Genomic DNA, 16,157 nt, shown 5'->3' with positions numbered 1-16,157 from the left:
ATAAGTGTTTATTGTGGTTTTAAGCCACTGTGTTTGTGGGTAATTTGTTATACAGCAATAGACAGCTAATCTAATAATCTCACAACTATTTTCTAGAAGCTTTCTAAAGGCAAAAGAATTTAGACATAGTGGGTTGCTTTTTCTAAAACAGAAAGTATTTTATTGTTCTGTTTTGTTCTACTTCATTACTATAAGTTCATGCCCTGCTTGTTGCAAACAGCTTGGAAAATTCAGGGAAGTGTAACAGAGGGAAAAAAACTCCCTGTGATCTGCAGTGTAAGACAGCAACTGTTAACGGACATGTCCTTACAAGTTTTCATACACACGCAAACACATATTTTAAATTTTTATTCATTTTAATTAAGAAATTCTCAGGCTGAACATGCACAAGGTAAAAACTTCAAATAGTTCACAAAGATATTCAGTGAATGAATATTCTCTTGCAGACTCCCAGTTCCACCCCTTAGAATTAGCCACTATACTTAGGGTCTTGGATAGCCTACCCAACTTATTCTTTGCATATCTAATCATATCACCTGTAAGATAAATTGCTAACAGTAAATGGAGATGTACTGTATTATTTTAAATGCCTACACTTATCGCAACTGTGGATATGTTATAATTACTTAAATTCCATATGGACAGACATTAGACTGCTTCAATTTTTTCAGTATTGTAAGCAATGTCTCAGGAACATCTCTGTACTTACTCATTTTGCGTACTTGTCCGGGTATTTCCTTGGGTACATTTCTATAAGCGGAATTGTTGGCCGAAGTATATGCATTTTAAAACTCCTTCACAACAGTGCGTGAGAGATGTGGGATATTATCATCTTCATTTTATAGACCAGGAAACTGAGAATTAGAGAGGTGAAGTGACTTAACCTCCCAAGTCACACAGCTGGTACATGGTCCAAGTCACACAGCTGGCACTGCAACCCACATTTTGGGACTTGAGGTCTCATTGCTTCCTCTGCTATGGCAAATGTCTCAGTGCAGGATGCAGGAGATCCTTAAGAAGAAGAGCCTCGAAGAAGAGCAAATGACTCTCCCATTCCTCAAGCCAGAGCCCTGGGTCCTCGTTCCCTCCTCTGAGCTGTGGGCAGAGAGCCACCTGGCATGTCCTTTTGTGGCTCAAAAAGCAAAGAGCAGAAGGGGGCGGGGCTTCTACAGTGGCAAGAATTGGAGGAGAGTGTGGAATCAATAGTTTGTTGGGAATGGGGGAGTGACTAGAATTCCAGAATCAGGAAATAGTGAAAGATGTCTTCTGAGATCACTCACGGTCCACACTGGTATTCTTTTGGAGTTTCCATTACTACGGGTTCTATTAGCTATGGTACCTGACCGCCTGCTGACTCTCTGAGGTTGAACATCTGGGAAATGATGGGACCGCCAGCACCACTGTGGAAGGGAGTTCAACCTGGGCTGACGCCTCAGGCATGGGGCAATGGTACGTGTGCTTTTTGATCCTCAAGGACAAGAAATTAACTCTGTACTTCTCTTCCATCCCTTCTTCACCCAATCTGAAAGAGAAAGAATATGAGTTATAGAGCTAGACTCCTGAGATATAATCACCAAAACCCTGAGTTGAGTTTTCTCATCTACAAAAATGGGTATATTAGTACCCATCTCTCAGGTTCTTATGAAGGATTCACAAAATCATGTACCTGAAAGAGCCTGGCATAGGATAGGTTAGTGTCCAGTAAATGAGACTTTCTTTCCCTTTTCTTTCCATTCCTGAAGTAGATCTTAGTAACCAGGTTATAGTCTATAATGCCTGAGAAAAGGTAATTTCCAAGTTTTCTTGGATTACCAGCTTTCTCTAGGCTTAAAAGAGGTGTAAATAAAGTAATTATCCTTTTCATACTGGTATATGTGCAAATCTCATGCGAGGGCGTGTCTGTGTGCACGCACATGCACTCACATGCACTCACGCACGCTCATGGCACACACAAAGCAGTCGCCAGCTAGAATTTCCATCAATAACCCGCCCCAGTACCAGTGCCCTTTAGAAGGATCAGAGAAAATGACTTGGGTAATCATAACTGGAAGTAAAACATGACATGTAAGTCCTAATTAACGTTATCCCCAAAGATAACCTGTAAATTATAGGTTTTCCCAAAGACAGGATCAGAGCGCATTTATCCACAGCTTGCGCTGTGGGCTGATAACAAATTGTTATGTTGGCCAGGCACAGAGTCCGGGAGGACTTGACTAGACTCTGAACGAGCCTCGTTAAGCAGAAACTCAGTCCACTTTCTGCCTTCAGCTAGCCGGCTTTGATCCAGAACTCCACACACTGCAGCTTTGTCTGGGGCTTGCTGAGAGTTTTTGCAAGCTTTCGGCCAAGCAACGCTTTGTGGAACCTGTGCCGAGCGACCTGGTCCTGCAGTATTTCTTAATATCAACATCAAATTTGGAAACGCACACTTAGACCGGCTCTGTTCTCTTCTGGGAAACCGGCTTCAGCTGTTAGAAAACACCGTGTGGTTGCTGGATGTCACGTTGACTACCTCATCGGACCAACGTGCGGACTGAGAGAGACAGGCTCCCCCGACTACTGATGGCTCAGGATGTTTATCTCATGGACAAGTGACCTGTGCATTCGCACAAGGCCCTGCACGTACAAGGGCCAACATTTGGTTTAATTTTCTGCTATAGCTGTCTTGAAATTCTTAATATTTGAACAAGGGGTCCAGTGTGTTCATTCTGCACGGGGTCCTTCAAATTATGTGGGCAGTTCTATCGACCTCTTTGGGCCTTTGCACATACTGTTCCCCGTCTGAAATGCTTTTCTCACCTTCCCTGCCTTGGGAATCCCTAATTTCTCTCTCCTTCTTCCCTTCCTTCCTCCTTCCTTTCTAGTTTTCTTCCTTCTTTAAATACTTCTTGAATCCCTGCTTTGGGCTCTACCTTGTGCCAGGGGTCAGGATTTCTAGCGTAGCCAAGACCGAAGCAGTCCTTTTTCTTGTGGAGTTTGTAGTCTGGTGAAGGAAGTAGACAAACAAAATCACAAGGAAACAAAAAAATCAGTTACGAATTATGGTCATTGCTGTGAAGGAAACATACAAAGCGCTGAAAAAAGAATCACAACCATGGGGGTCAGAGGACAGGAAGCCCCTTGGGGAGGGTGGTCTGTGGTTGTAGGTAAGGCTCCATAGAAGCATCCCCTTACTCTCCACTCTCAGAAGGGCTGGTCACGCTCGCTTTGAGCCCAGTCTGAACCTCATGCCTTGTTCGTTTCTCTATTATTGTGCTGGCCACACTTAGTGGCGATTATATGTGGGTACGTCCATCTCCTCTACTGGAGCATGAGTTACGAGTTGCATGAGGACTGAGACCATGTCGTAAACATTTACATCTCCCCAAATTCTTGGTAGGTGTTTAAAAGATGCTGAACAACGTCAGATGCTTTGTAACTCTACATCAGTGGTTCTCAGAGGAGACGAGGGGGTGATTTTGCTCCCCAAGGGACATTTGGCAATGTCTGGAGGCATTTTTGATTGCTGTGACCGGGGTTGGCGGGGGGGGCTGCTGGCATCTAGTGGGAAGACGTCAACCCCAGAACATCCTACAATACACAGGACAGCCCCACAACACAGAATCACCCAGCCCCCAATGTCAATAGTGCTCTACCCTCTGCAGATCACACAGAATTACATACATGGAGAACAATTTTAAAATATTAGCTGGCATCACCCATACCCTGCTTTCCGGCAGGCCCACACTAGAGAGGTTCTTCAGGAAGCCCCTCAGAGGCAGCCCCACACCTGTTCTTAGACACTTCACAGTGTCTCGCAGCCCCGAATTTCCACCTGTGATTTCACGAGATCGTGTATGTTACGTTCCTTGGCAAGCCCCGGTCAGCCGTGATTTCCTCTTAGCCAGCCCTTTCTGCCCGGCTTCCTTCTGACCTAACGTTCTCCTGATGCAGCTAAAATCCATTTCCTCAGCAGCAGATATTTCTGAGCTCCCCAGGTCACCCAGGAACATGATTGAGCAAGTTCAAGAGCAAATAGCTGCTGAAGGCATTTTGAGTTGAGGAAGGAAGGAAGTAAAGTTCGGTAAGAGCACTTGCTAAGGGCAGAGCGCTTTTCCCGATATAATCCTCAACATGAAGCTTCAAGAGAGGTATTATTAGTGCCCCTGCTCACACGCTTCTAAAAAAGAAGAAACTGAGGCACAGTAATTCTTGCAATGGTCGATCTGGCATTGAAATCCAGATTTTTTATGATGCTAATGCATAAGCTTTTTCTGTCACTGATGTTCTCAAGCTATGCTGCTCATATTTTTATTATTTTCTTCCTTCATTTCAAAGTGGATGTGAAGTACCTAACAGATATATATTAGACCGAAGGAAGGAATAAGTAAAGAAATCAGGGTAAGGAAAACAAGAAAGGGAAAAATAATGAGAAGAAAAATAAAATGAAGCCAAGGACAAGGTTACTACTGAAAATAAGTACCATAAAGTCTTACAGATTTGCTACAGTTGGACGTTAATTTGACTCTGAGCTTCCTAGCAGCCAAGGCAAAGAGGGAAATAGCATCTGTTAATTTTCTCCTAATGCTTTCAGAGCTTAAAATAAAATGAATATATTAAAATTAAGGTTATAATCTCAGCCTCCAATAAGAAGAGCTATCTTGACACTTTTGCTGAGGAAGCCTGGCCCTGAGCTAACATCCGTGCCCATCTTCTTCTACTTTATATGTGAGATGCCTACTATAGCACGGTGTACCAAGCTGTACCGTGTCCACACCCGGGATCTGAACCGGCAAACCCCGGGCCGCTGAGAAGCGGAAGGTGCAAAGTTAACTGCTGTGTCACCAGGCCGGCCCCGCAGTTGTAGACTTTTATCCCAGGCACAGGGATGCAAAGGTAAATAAATCCAGCAAAAAACTTAAGGACAGCTGAAAATTCAAATATTGGTCATGTCATTCATGACATGTATCTACGTTAAAAGTAAATATAACTGGAGTATGACTAAACAGATTTGGTTTGGAGAACTTTAAAAACCGGAGAGAGACCACTCTTGTTCAACTATCAGTACTCTTCTCTCTCCTTCACAGCACCCTATCGCTCTGTTTCTCCATTCTTCCTCTCTCCCAGGCAATTTACCACACCACAATAGCATCAGAAAAACGGCTAATGTTTCCTGAACACCACTACAGGCACTGTGACTTTCCTGTTTCCAGGGACCCACAGGAAGAGAAAGTTACGATTTATTGTGATCTGTGTAAAGACAGAAGTCAGCTTGAGCCCAGGGGTTCCCAAACTGGGGTGCAGATACCAGCACGGTATAGCAGTTTAACCTGCTTAAGCTTCCTCAGTTGCAAGAGGGCTGCTGTAACAGGAAGTGCCCCACTGGGTGGATATAATTTAAGATCCCATCATACGTGTGAACACGTCCAGCCTGGCTGATAGCAAACAACTCTCTTAGCTTCCACTTCTTGTTTGTTATCTCTTTCTCTTCTCGTTTCCCCTTCCTTGAGCCTCTACAGGCCCTTGGATGCATTAGAAGATGATGACTTTCTTTTATAATGCAAAGAAATTGGCAAGCTATCTTGTAAACGCTGTTGGGCGCACTCACCATTCTATGGAGTCTCTGGGTCGGAGAGGACTTAACCCATCATCTCATCCATCTACCAGTCTGATGTGTGATGGTCAGCCTTCTTTCTCTTTTTCCCACCGGCCTGGCTCTCTCAACAGCCATCAGGACATTCTCTGAAACTGAGCATTCCCTGCTAAGGTAGGACCCTCAGTGTTCTCCTGAGTTCTGTTTCTTCGTGATTTCCTCCCTGCTCGGCTCTTGGCAGCTCCAGCCTGTACTTTCCCTGTGTGCTTTGGGCTTGGCGGCTGTGTACCTAAGGAAAGTTTAACCACCACTGACTTCCTTCCTGCCCGCCTACCTCCCTGCTGTGAGCCTGTGATACTTCTGTTGGCATCCCATCCGAAGCAGAGCCAATATTCTGAATAATGACCTAGAATTCGTGCCAGCTGGTGAGGTCACTGCGCCAACCCCCGAATTTGACAAGTCGGGGACTTGAGTTCAGGTACTACTGGGACATGGGATGGGGCTGGACATAAAATTCTTCTCCTTGGCAATCTTCATTGTCCTCCTTCTTTATGGGGCTAATTAATATTTTTCTAGCTTACAGAAAATGCTTGTTTGATACAACTTCAAGTCAGCCTTTCCAACCAAATTGCCTCCCACAAAGGCATTTTATATGGCAATATTAGAGCCATAGGAGACTGTGGAAATGGGAAAATGAGTGAGCGAGCATTATATGTTTCTCATTGGAACATATTTAACAAGTTCTCATTCATCCCACAGCTTTTATTGATCATCTTCTATATGCCAGTCACTAAGCAGGTTCTGAAGATACAGAGGGGACAAGAAAGACATGATCTTTACCTAGAAGGACTGACAGCCTGGAAAGACCACCAAAAAATAGACCATCTCTGGGATATGAAGAGTCAACCGGAAGTAGGTGCCCTGGTCCCGACAGCTCCAACCTGGATGACATCCCTTTACTGACTCAGTCCAGGCCTCCTGAGTGTCCTAATTCTTTACAATCCAGTTACTCTCATCGCCTCCTTTCAGATCTCAAAGGATTTGAAAGAATTTTGATTTCATCCCATCTAAAATGAGTTCCCTCTGGCAAGAATGAAGAATGCTGTAGTGGACTTTTACCCCAAGCACAGGGATGCAAAATAAATAAATCCAATTCCTGTTTTCAAGAGGTCACTGTCTAGAAGAGAAAATTACGATTTACTGTGGTCTGGATAAAGCTCGAGGTAAGTTTGAGCCCAGGGGTTCCCAAACTGGAGTAGAGATACCAGTACAGAAATATAACTTGATTTTAGATGGGACACACGTTTTTAACAGCAATAATCATGTCAGTGTATTTTTAGTGAGTATACGAAAAAAATATATAAGCAACACCTCAGTCCTGTTGATGAAAATAATCCATAACCAATCTATAAATGAAAATTTGGGTGAGTTTATTCTGAGCTGAAATCTGAGGACCATGGCCCAGGGCCTTTCTTCCCGAAGGAAGAAAGTGCACCAAAGAAGTGAGATATACAGAGTGGTTATATACCCCCAAACAGGATGTTTCACATGTGATTGAAATGTCCCTCCCACAATAGTCACAGATTGCCCTGTCTGCACAGCGCTTGATGGACACAGCAGGTAGTGGGTCTGCTATCTCGGAGGGCGTAGCAGGAGGCAAGTCTATTGTCTCGAGCTGGGTGGTCACAGGTGAGCGCAGCAATCGGTTCCAAGCCTAACGAAAGATGCTAAATCCTTAAGGGAATGCCAATGTTGGGAGGGGGAGGGAAGTTGCACCTTTATCTCAAGGGCCTTTGTTCTTGCCATAGGGAATATCTAAAGCAGATATAGAATGGGTGCTCAACAGCCACAGTCAGGCCCTTTTGGAAAGACAAGGTCAGGCCGAATTAGGTTTATACCAAATGGCTTCCTCATATTCTCCAATATATCCTATTGCTTGCCATTTTTATTTGTCAGTCCCATGAAATGTTTCCATTTTCCTTCATTCATTCATTCAACAAATATGTAGTGATGGTTACTCTGTGCCTGGCACTGTTCTAGCCTCTAAGCACCCAGAAATGAACAAATAGCTGAAAAATCCCTGTCCTCAAAGCTTTTTCATTAAATTCAAAGAAATTATTTCAATTTAAAAAGTGAGATGATTTAAAGGAAGAAATCCGCAGATAAGCCAGCTCCACCACTCTCTCCACAGGTGACCTCGAACAAGTTTCTTGACCTCCTGTGCCTCAGTTTCCTTATCTGCAAAACAGGAATATTAGTAGTGTCTTCCTCCCTAGGGTTGTTCTGCCCTTCATGTGAGTGCACAGTGTGAAATGCATACAGTGCCTGGAACACAGTAAGCCCCATGTAAGGGTTTGTTGATTTTTTTAAGTACACGAAAAAACTTCTGAAGATGAAACAATGACTCAGTTCTGGGAAGCTCGGACTAGGACATCTTCCCAGGCACCTGGAGAACTCGCTAAGATGCATATTTCCCAGGCTCCATCCTAGAGATCCTGACTTAGTAGATTTGGGGCAAAGCCTAGGTTTTAAGTCTCTCACTCACTACCCTGAGGGTGAACCACCAGGGGCTGCTTTAGGGTTCAGATAAAGACTCCTTCAGGGTGGGGTGGGTGACGAAATGCCTTCCTGGGTGCTCTGATGCCTTGAAGGACAAATAGTTAGGTTCAGGGGGCGGTGCTTGGCACAGGGAATGGCAGGTGCAAAGAGGCCGGAGAGAACTGGTTCGTTTGTGAAACTTCAAGATATTTACCAGGATTGGGACGTCCTGTATGCGAGGCTGTTAGTTGACTCCGATTTGAGGACACACCAGGGCTTGCTGTCCTCAGTCAGCACAGGAACATGCTGAATCAAGTTCAGTGGAAACCTGCCAAAGAGGAGCTTTTTGAAATTGTGGGAAGTTTACATTTTAGGGCTTAAATTACTGCACCCAGAAGCCCAAAGTAGCTGCTATCAGAAAAACTGATTCCAAGAGACTCTGACAATGATGCACAGGCTCTCATTTTGACTGCAAGGTTCTCTTTCAACAGCCACTCCACCCCAGCAGTGATTTCAGAGGAGACGGGAAACGTGAAGAGTCTGCTTAACTCCTCAAACTCAATGGTCTTATACATTTTCAGGAAGGTTGGCTGGGAAGCAGTTTGAAAGAATATGAAATCCAAGGGTCCCTTCCATCACCCCAGTGTGATGAAGAAAAAGTGCCCTGGCATCTGATGGACATAGGTCCAACTTTTTTTTTTTTTTCTGCTTTATCTCCTCAAATCCCCCGGTACACAGTTGTATATCTTAGTTGTAGGTCCTTCTAGTTGTGGGATGTGGGACGCCACCTCAACGTGGCCTGACGAGCCGTGCCGTGTCCGCGCCCAGGATCCGAACCCTGGGCTGCTGCAGTGGAGCGCGTGAACTTAACCACTCGGCCACGGAGCCGGCCCCTAGGTCCAACTTTTGATTCCATCTTGAAGTAGCTGTGTGACCTTGGGCGAACTACACAGTTGCTCGAGACCTCAGCATTCTCATCTGTACGAGGAGAATCATGTCAAGAATGAGTGACATGATGTGTGTGAAGTTTTGGGCACAATGCTTGGCTGGTAGTAAAAAGTTCATGAAGTGACCACATGCTATTAATTTTTAATCAGAAAAAGTGAACTGGCATCCAGAAACTAAAGAAAGAGGAAGACACAGCAATGAGGAAACGTTGCACTTAGGACTTGTGGAGAAAAAAAAATCGGAAGGGTGTGTGGCTAAGAGAAGATATTTGACTAAGGGCTGCAAATTTAGTTTGGCTTTCTGGAGGATGCAATGGCTCTGCACCCTAAAGGCAAAGGGGAAAGAAAGCCTTGGTTGGGGTGGGGGAGCTTGGAGTGAGGAGGTTGAGGCACGGAATGGGGAGAGTTCCTCACCTCGGGAATGCATGCACACACACACCCCTCCCCCAGAACTGCCTGCCAGTCCAGCCATTCGTGCTGGAAGGGGGAAGGAAAGAGAAGAGGAGGCGAGGGTGGGTGGACAGCAGGAAGAGACAACCCTGCAAAAAAGGGAAGAAAGGGGCTTGCGTATGGTTTGCTCGGCAGAGGGCTAGGAGCAGACACAAACCCGGCCTCCCTTGAACTGAACTCATGGCTGCCCTCGCTCAGGTCCATCCTGGTGAGCGGGTCCAACCAGGATCATTGGGAGCCTACTGTGTGGACTCCCCAGTTTCGGCACTGAGAGCAGAGTGGCTCCATGTCACAAATCCAGCCCTGGAGGTGCTTATCCATCCGCACTGGGCTGAATCGTGTCCCCTCAGAATTCATGTCTACCAGGAACCTCAGAATGGGACCCTGTTTGGAAATAGCGTGTTTGTAGACGTAATGATTAAGATGAGGTCATATTAATTTAAGGTGGGCCCTAAATCCAATGACTAGTGTCCTTATAGGAAGAAGAGAGGAGGCACAGAGACACACACAAATACAGGGAAGAAGGTGATGTGAAGACAGGGGAAGAGACTCCTGGGATAAGCGAGTGTTGATGGCAGTTTTGAAAGACTGGCAGAACTCTCGAAAAATCACATGGGAGGGGCAGGCCCCATGGCCGAGTGGTTAAGTTTGCGGGTTTCGCTTCGGAAGCCCAGGGCTTCCCCAACCGGATCCTGGGTGCGGATGGCACAGCTCATCAGGCCACGCTGAGGCGGCGTCCCACATGCCACAACTAGAAGAACTCACAACTAGGGTATACAACTATGTACTTGGGGGATTTGGGGAGAAAAAGCAGGAAAAAAAAAAAAAAAGCTTGGCAACAGTTGTTAGCTCAGGTGCCAATCTTTAAGAAAAAAAAAAGTCACATGGGAGAATGTTGGGTACCTCTGCTATTCTTTGTGTTCTAATTCGGACTCTCCCACTCATTTCCTCTGAGATCTGACCCTACCTGAGGCTGAGTTTCCTCATCTGTGAAACGGCCATCCTACAGCCTGGCGTGCCTGGGACACCCAAAACAAATCACGACAACAGCCGCTCCCTCTCAGAGGGGTCGTGGTTTGTATTAAAAAAATATATTGAGGGGCTGGCCCCATGGCCAAGTGGTTAAGTTCGCGCGCTCTGCTGCAGGCGGCCCAGTGTTTCGTTGGTTCGAATCCTGGGCACGGACATGGCACTGCTCATCAAGCCACGCTGAGGCAGCGTCCCACATGCCACAACTAGAAGGACCTACAATGAAGAATGTACAACTATGTACCAGGGGGCTTTGGGGAGAAAAAGGAAAAAAATAAAATCTTTAAAAAAAAAATATATTGAGATGGGTTTTATTGTCTACTTTTCAAATATGAAATTATTATGTCCTACTAAATATCCTTTTCAAACAACAATTTCCCTGGAGATTCTGATACTCAGCTTTACTTGCTCTCGGGGGGTTCCCTGATTGAGAAGTGGGCTTTGTACTTGAATGGAGTGTCTCTGAGTTATTCCCAGACAATCCAGCCAAGGGTTTTAGAACAGGGCCTCTGGAGTTGGATGGAATTGAGTTTATAGCTAAGGTCTGCCACCTACTAGCCATGGGACCTTGGCAATTCATTTACCACGCCCCACACCCTCATTTTGAGGGCCAGTTTTTCCTTAATGCAATGGAGCCGATAATAGTGCATAACCCGTAGAATTGTTGAGATGATTAAATGGTATATGTAAAACCCTTAGCACAATGCCTGCTACAAAATAATGATTTCTTAAATGGGAGTTAAAAAACAACCTAAGAATTCCACTTAAGCTGTGCAAAGTTTATTTGGGTTTGAAAGGAGGAAGTAATTCTACATTGTAAGAGTGGAGACGCCACAGGATCCAGAAGGCCCGCTATCGGCTGTGTTGGTGGGCCTGAACCCCGGTACAGATTATCCCTAATCGCAGATAATCGAAGAACAAAATATGCAGCTGACGAGATGGGACTCAGAAGATGTTACTGTCCAGGATTTGGTCGTATTTATATCTCGTTATGACTTTCAGTTTCCTGTTTCTTTTGGAGAAGACATGAAGAAGGGCCCGTCCTGCAGGGCCTTTTAGTTGCAAGAAACAGAAGGTCCTACTGACTGATTTAATCCTAAACAGAATTTTCTAGAAGGAATTGGAGAGTTCCCAGAACTGATGGAGACCTGAGAAGCCAGAGTGGAGACAGACTTGACACAAACAATGCCAAACTCTCTACTGTGCCAGACAGTTCGGTCTCTCTGGGGACAGTGACCAGAAAGAAATGCTCGCATCTCTACATTCTGTCCTTGAGTTATCCAATTAAGTCCTGAGACAAAAAGTTGGCTTAGTCTCTGTGCCTAGAAGAGGGCAGGGCACTCCCTTAGGGGTACCAAGACCACCCATATTGGCTAAGAGGAAATTCCACAAGGAGATGGGAGTGCATTACCCAAAGAAGATGCAAAGATGCTGGTAGCTCCAAAGCCACAGGGGATCCCTAAAAGTGGGCCTGAGAAACTCGAGTCACTATCCTGACCTGCTCCTGAATGTCTGTGAGCTCCGCATACAACCTTCTCCTGCCTGGCCCTCAGCTTTTTCATCTGAAAAATGAGATGGTCAGCCCAGGGCTATTAGGGGCCATTCTATCCAGAATATTCTCTGATCTCTGGCAGCTCCCACTTCTCTGTATCTCCCATTTCCTTGTGTTGAAACCTCCCACCCGTAAGGTCACAAGTGACTGACTTCTTCAAGTTAGAGACCTGTTTCTGAAGAGCCAGATTGCTGGCGAAATCCCACAGGCCAGAGCGGGAGGCATTCCACGACAGCGTTTCCAATTTATTGTGGACAAGGCAGCAGTCTCGGTACCCGGGAGGGAGGGAGATCCGTGAGGAGAGGGAAACGACAGTCTAGTCTGTTGAGAAGAGAGAGGTGGGTCCGCCAGGCTCCTGGAGAAGCAACCTCAGGAGTCCTGTCTGGACTGAGTGGACCTGGTGGTGGTTCAGGGGCAGAGGCGCAAAGATGTGGTTCTTGTCCAACGGCAGGCTTCACACTGTGGAGCTATGGACCTCAGAAAGGCTGCCACACGTCACGGGATGCTTCTCTCACACTTCATCTGGGAGCCGTCCAGAGTCACCCAGGGTACTTTGTTGAAAGTTCAAAGCAGCAGAAACAGCCTTAAAAAATGTTAGAATCAAAGTAACACGCCGTACACCTTAAACTTACACAGCGTTATGTGTCAAGTTTATTCAATTAAAAAAAATGTTACCCTGTCCTCATGGTTCTGAGGCTTAAGGACTTTCAGAAGGATGATAGGGCCGGCCCGCTGGTGTGGCGGTTAAGTTCGCACGTTCTATTTGGGCGGCATGGTGTTCACCAGTTCGGACCCTGGGTGTGGACCTACACACCGCTTATCAAGCCATGCTGTGGCAGGCTTCCCACGTATAAAGTAGAGGAAGATGGGCACGGATGTTAGCTCAGGGCCAGTCTTCCTCAGCAAAAGAGGAGGATTGGTGGCAGATGTTAGCTCAGGGCTAATCTTCCTCAAAAAAAAAGAAAGGATTGTAGCAGTGTGATATGGAAGGTAAGGAGTTCGCTGCTCTGACACTGCCTTGCTATATGACCTTGAGAAAGTTACCTGATGACTCTAAATCTCAGCATCCCAAAATGTATGATGAGGAAGTAAGTGATTTCATCTCACAGGGATGTTGTGAGCTAAAATGAAACAGGCGAACAACCTGGTGAATGAGAAGGATGTCACTGTGCTTGGCTGTTATCAGCTACCGTGAACAAGATAAGCAGGAAAAAGGGAACCAAGGGAGCAGAGATCAGGGAGGGCTTCCCTGAAGAGGTGACATTCAAAATGACACAGGGAAGTGTGTGTGACGAACATCATTTAGGCAGAGGGAAGAGCAAGAGCAGAGATCCAGAGGAAAGAATGTGCCTGGCGTTTCAGAAAAAATGCAAATTGCTTCAAGAAAGTTGTAGCCTGTATCAGAGGGAGTGATGTGGTGGCAGGCTGGACAGGTAAGGTGGGGGCACATCATAGACAGGTACAAAGATATTTGCACTTTACAGTCAGAACTAGGAGAGCCACTAAATTCTTGTACATCAGAAGTGATCTGATCAGTTGTCTTTTGAAAAAGACTACTCTTGTGCCTTTGGGGAGACTAGATTAGAGGCAATGAGATGCTACTGCAGAGACCCAGGCAAAAGATGAAAAGATGATGCTGGGAAGAAAGAGGGTGGTAGCAGTGGACAAAGAGACACATGGACAGAGCTGAGTGGTGTTTAGGAGATAGAATCTGAAGGACTTGGTGATGCCTTAGAAATGGAGGATGAGGAAAGGGGAAGAAGAAAAGGAAATTCTCACTTACTGAACCTGTGCTGGACCACTTCTTATATTATCTCATTTAATTCTTTCAAAAGCCCTGGCAGAGAGGTACCATCCCCACATACTCGCAGCCACTCCTTTATTTCCTTTTCCCCTTGCAAATTTGGAAAGTCAAGCTCAGAGTGGCAAAGTCATTTGCCCTGGGTCATGCAGCCAGCTGGTGGCACAGGCAGATAGAAACTCGAGTCTGTGGGACTTCAGAAGCCAGGTTCCTTTAGCTATGACATTAGTCTCCAAATCTATGACTTCATCTCTCTCACTTGTGGAACTGTTTAAAAATACAGGATGCTAAGCCCCATCCTCTGGACATTCTGAGTATCTCTGAGGTGGATCTTTTATAAAAAAAATCCTCGGGTGTTTTTGAGAATTAGTCAGGTTTTTAAAACATCCGGGTTCTTCCAAACTTAGCACCACAATTATGCAGTGAGTCCATCTAGGGGACACCTGTTCTTTTTGCGTGCCCATCTTTACCTTTTTGGAATTGTCTTTCCCCTGCTGGATGGGGTTGTCAATCAACCTGAGGTCCCAGGAGGGGGGCTGGGAACCAAGCTGAGCAACCAGCCTCAAAGTGGGCATGTGACCCCAGGAGACCAATCACAATCTTTTCTGAGGCTCTCCCTTGGGGGAAGGAGAGATTTTCTCTCTTCAGCAGCCTATGTTAACCTATAGGTACTGGCAGCCATCCTCACCCTGGGTTGGGAGGTTGTAACTGTGATGAACATATGGGAAGAATCCTGAAACTGCTGTTTGAGCCCCTAGATGCGATCGCCTCTGGGCTTTTTCAGTTACATAAGCTACTGTATACCTTTTTTTTCACCTTTGCCGGTTTCAGCTGAGTTTCTGTTGCTTGTAACCTACAGATCCTGACAGACTTGGAGAAGCTGTTGCTGAGGCTGTTGCTGTCTGGAATGAATTAGGTAGAAATCAGAGTGGGGGATAGATTTAGCATGGGTTGAGCACAGAGGATAGGATTGAATGGGTGGAAAAGATTGATGACCTCGGGAAGTAGAAACTTAAAAATATGTGGCAAACACACGCATTCGTTCATTCATTTCTCGCAATTTTCTGTACTAGATTCTGCACCTGCCCTACAGGGTACAATGACAAAGGAGAAAGCCACAGCCCTTGTCCTCCAGGAGTTTAGAGTCTAGCAAGGCAGAAAGAGAATTAAGCAGGTTATTTCTACACAGATGAACATGGCCTGTGATAGAACAAGAGTGGAGAGCTCTGGGAGCCTAGAGGAAGAGACCTGGCCTGGCCTCTGATGTCACTACCCGGAAGAGACACGCTCTGGAGGAGTGGTCATGTTGCAATTCGTCCCTCGGATCACTCACAGTCCACACACAGCTGCGGGCCTTTAGAGGTCCAGGCAACATGGTTGGCACCAGGCAGACAAAGATGGAAGCTGACCTCAAGATGCCTACATCTGGCTACATCACTCCTTTTCTCTGATTCTCTCCCTCTCAACTCCATCCCATTAGTATACAAACTAATTATCTCTTGATCTTCAAGAAGAGAAAATCAAAATCCACTCAAGCAAATCAAACCAAATATATCTCCTTGTCTTTCCTTTATGGATTCATCTTTTTCCTTATCTTCAGAGCTACCTTCTTGAAAAGGGTATTGAAAAACTTTGTCTCCACTTGGCCTCCTACTCACGTTCAATGCCCATCACACCATTAAAATGGCTCTTCCTTCAGCCATTCATCAAGGAATTATTGAGTTGCCATTAGATACCGGGTATTTATATTGGCACCGAGTGAGGATTTGTTCGTGGACAGGACTGATGTGGTTCCATTCCTCAAGGCAAGATGGAGTATCTGCATAAAGAGCAAGGAGTGTTAGGACAGGCAATCGTAGTCTCCTACAGAATCTTGTCTAGTGGTCATAGAATACCAGAAGATGAGCCATGAAGAAAGAATAAGAACATACCAGGCTGGTGGGCATGGTGTTGTTGGTGAATCAACAGTGTTTTGAGCAGAGGGAACAAAGTGTCTGAGAAAGCTCACAGGAGATAGAGAGACCAGAGTAACAAGACCTTCGAGTCAGCAGAAGCCAGCATATGTGGGACCTTGGAGGTGTAGGATGGCTTTGGACTTCATCCAGAGGGTAGCAGGAACTCTTGAAGGGTTTTAAGCAGGAGAGGAGCTTACTGACTTGTGATTCAGGAAGATCACTGGGGTGGGAATGATGGAGAAGGCAGTGGTTCTCAAACTTCATCAAGCTCTAGGGGGCTTGTTAAAACACAGTTGCCTGGGCCCCATCTCCT

At 45.7% G+C, this 16,157-nt stretch overlaps 2 long non-coding RNA genes across 4 annotated transcripts; one reads left to right on the top strand and one right to left on the bottom strand.

The window, feature by feature from the left end:
- Window positions 1–338: 338 nt before the first annotated feature.
- Window positions 339–5,841, bottom strand: LOC139039934 (uncharacterized). 2 transcript variants are annotated; one of them, XR_011493357.1, is made up of 3 exons: window positions 5,588–5,841; window positions 2,913–2,983; window positions 339–1,522 (listed from the first exon to the last, which is right to left on the bottom strand). It is a non-coding gene; the product is annotated as an uncharacterized lncRNA (long non-coding RNA). The 2 variants fall into 2 exon arrangements; XR_011493358.1 differs by having other exon boundaries at window positions 351–1,522; window positions 2,800–2,983; window positions 5,588–5,725.
- Window positions 5,079–10,800, top strand: LOC123290247 (uncharacterized). Of its 2 annotated transcripts, none has more exons than XR_011493356.1 (3): window positions 5,079–5,746; window positions 6,332–6,795; window positions 7,764–10,800. It is a non-coding gene; the product is annotated as an uncharacterized lncRNA (long non-coding RNA). The 2 variants fall into 2 exon arrangements; XR_006534618.2 differs by having other exon boundaries at window positions 5,080–5,746; window positions 10,463–10,800.
- Window positions 10,801–16,157: the final 5,357 nt, after the last annotated feature.

The sequence above is a fragment of the Equus asinus genome, chromosome 12 (assembly GCF_041296235.1).
Source record: "Equus asinus isolate D_3611 breed Donkey chromosome 12, EquAss-T2T_v2, whole genome shotgun sequence".
NCBI lineage: Eukaryota > Metazoa > Chordata > Mammalia > Perissodactyla > Equidae > Equus > Equus asinus.
Note: the sequence above shows the minus strand (reverse complement) of the source record. Positions and strands in the feature narration are given on the sequence as shown.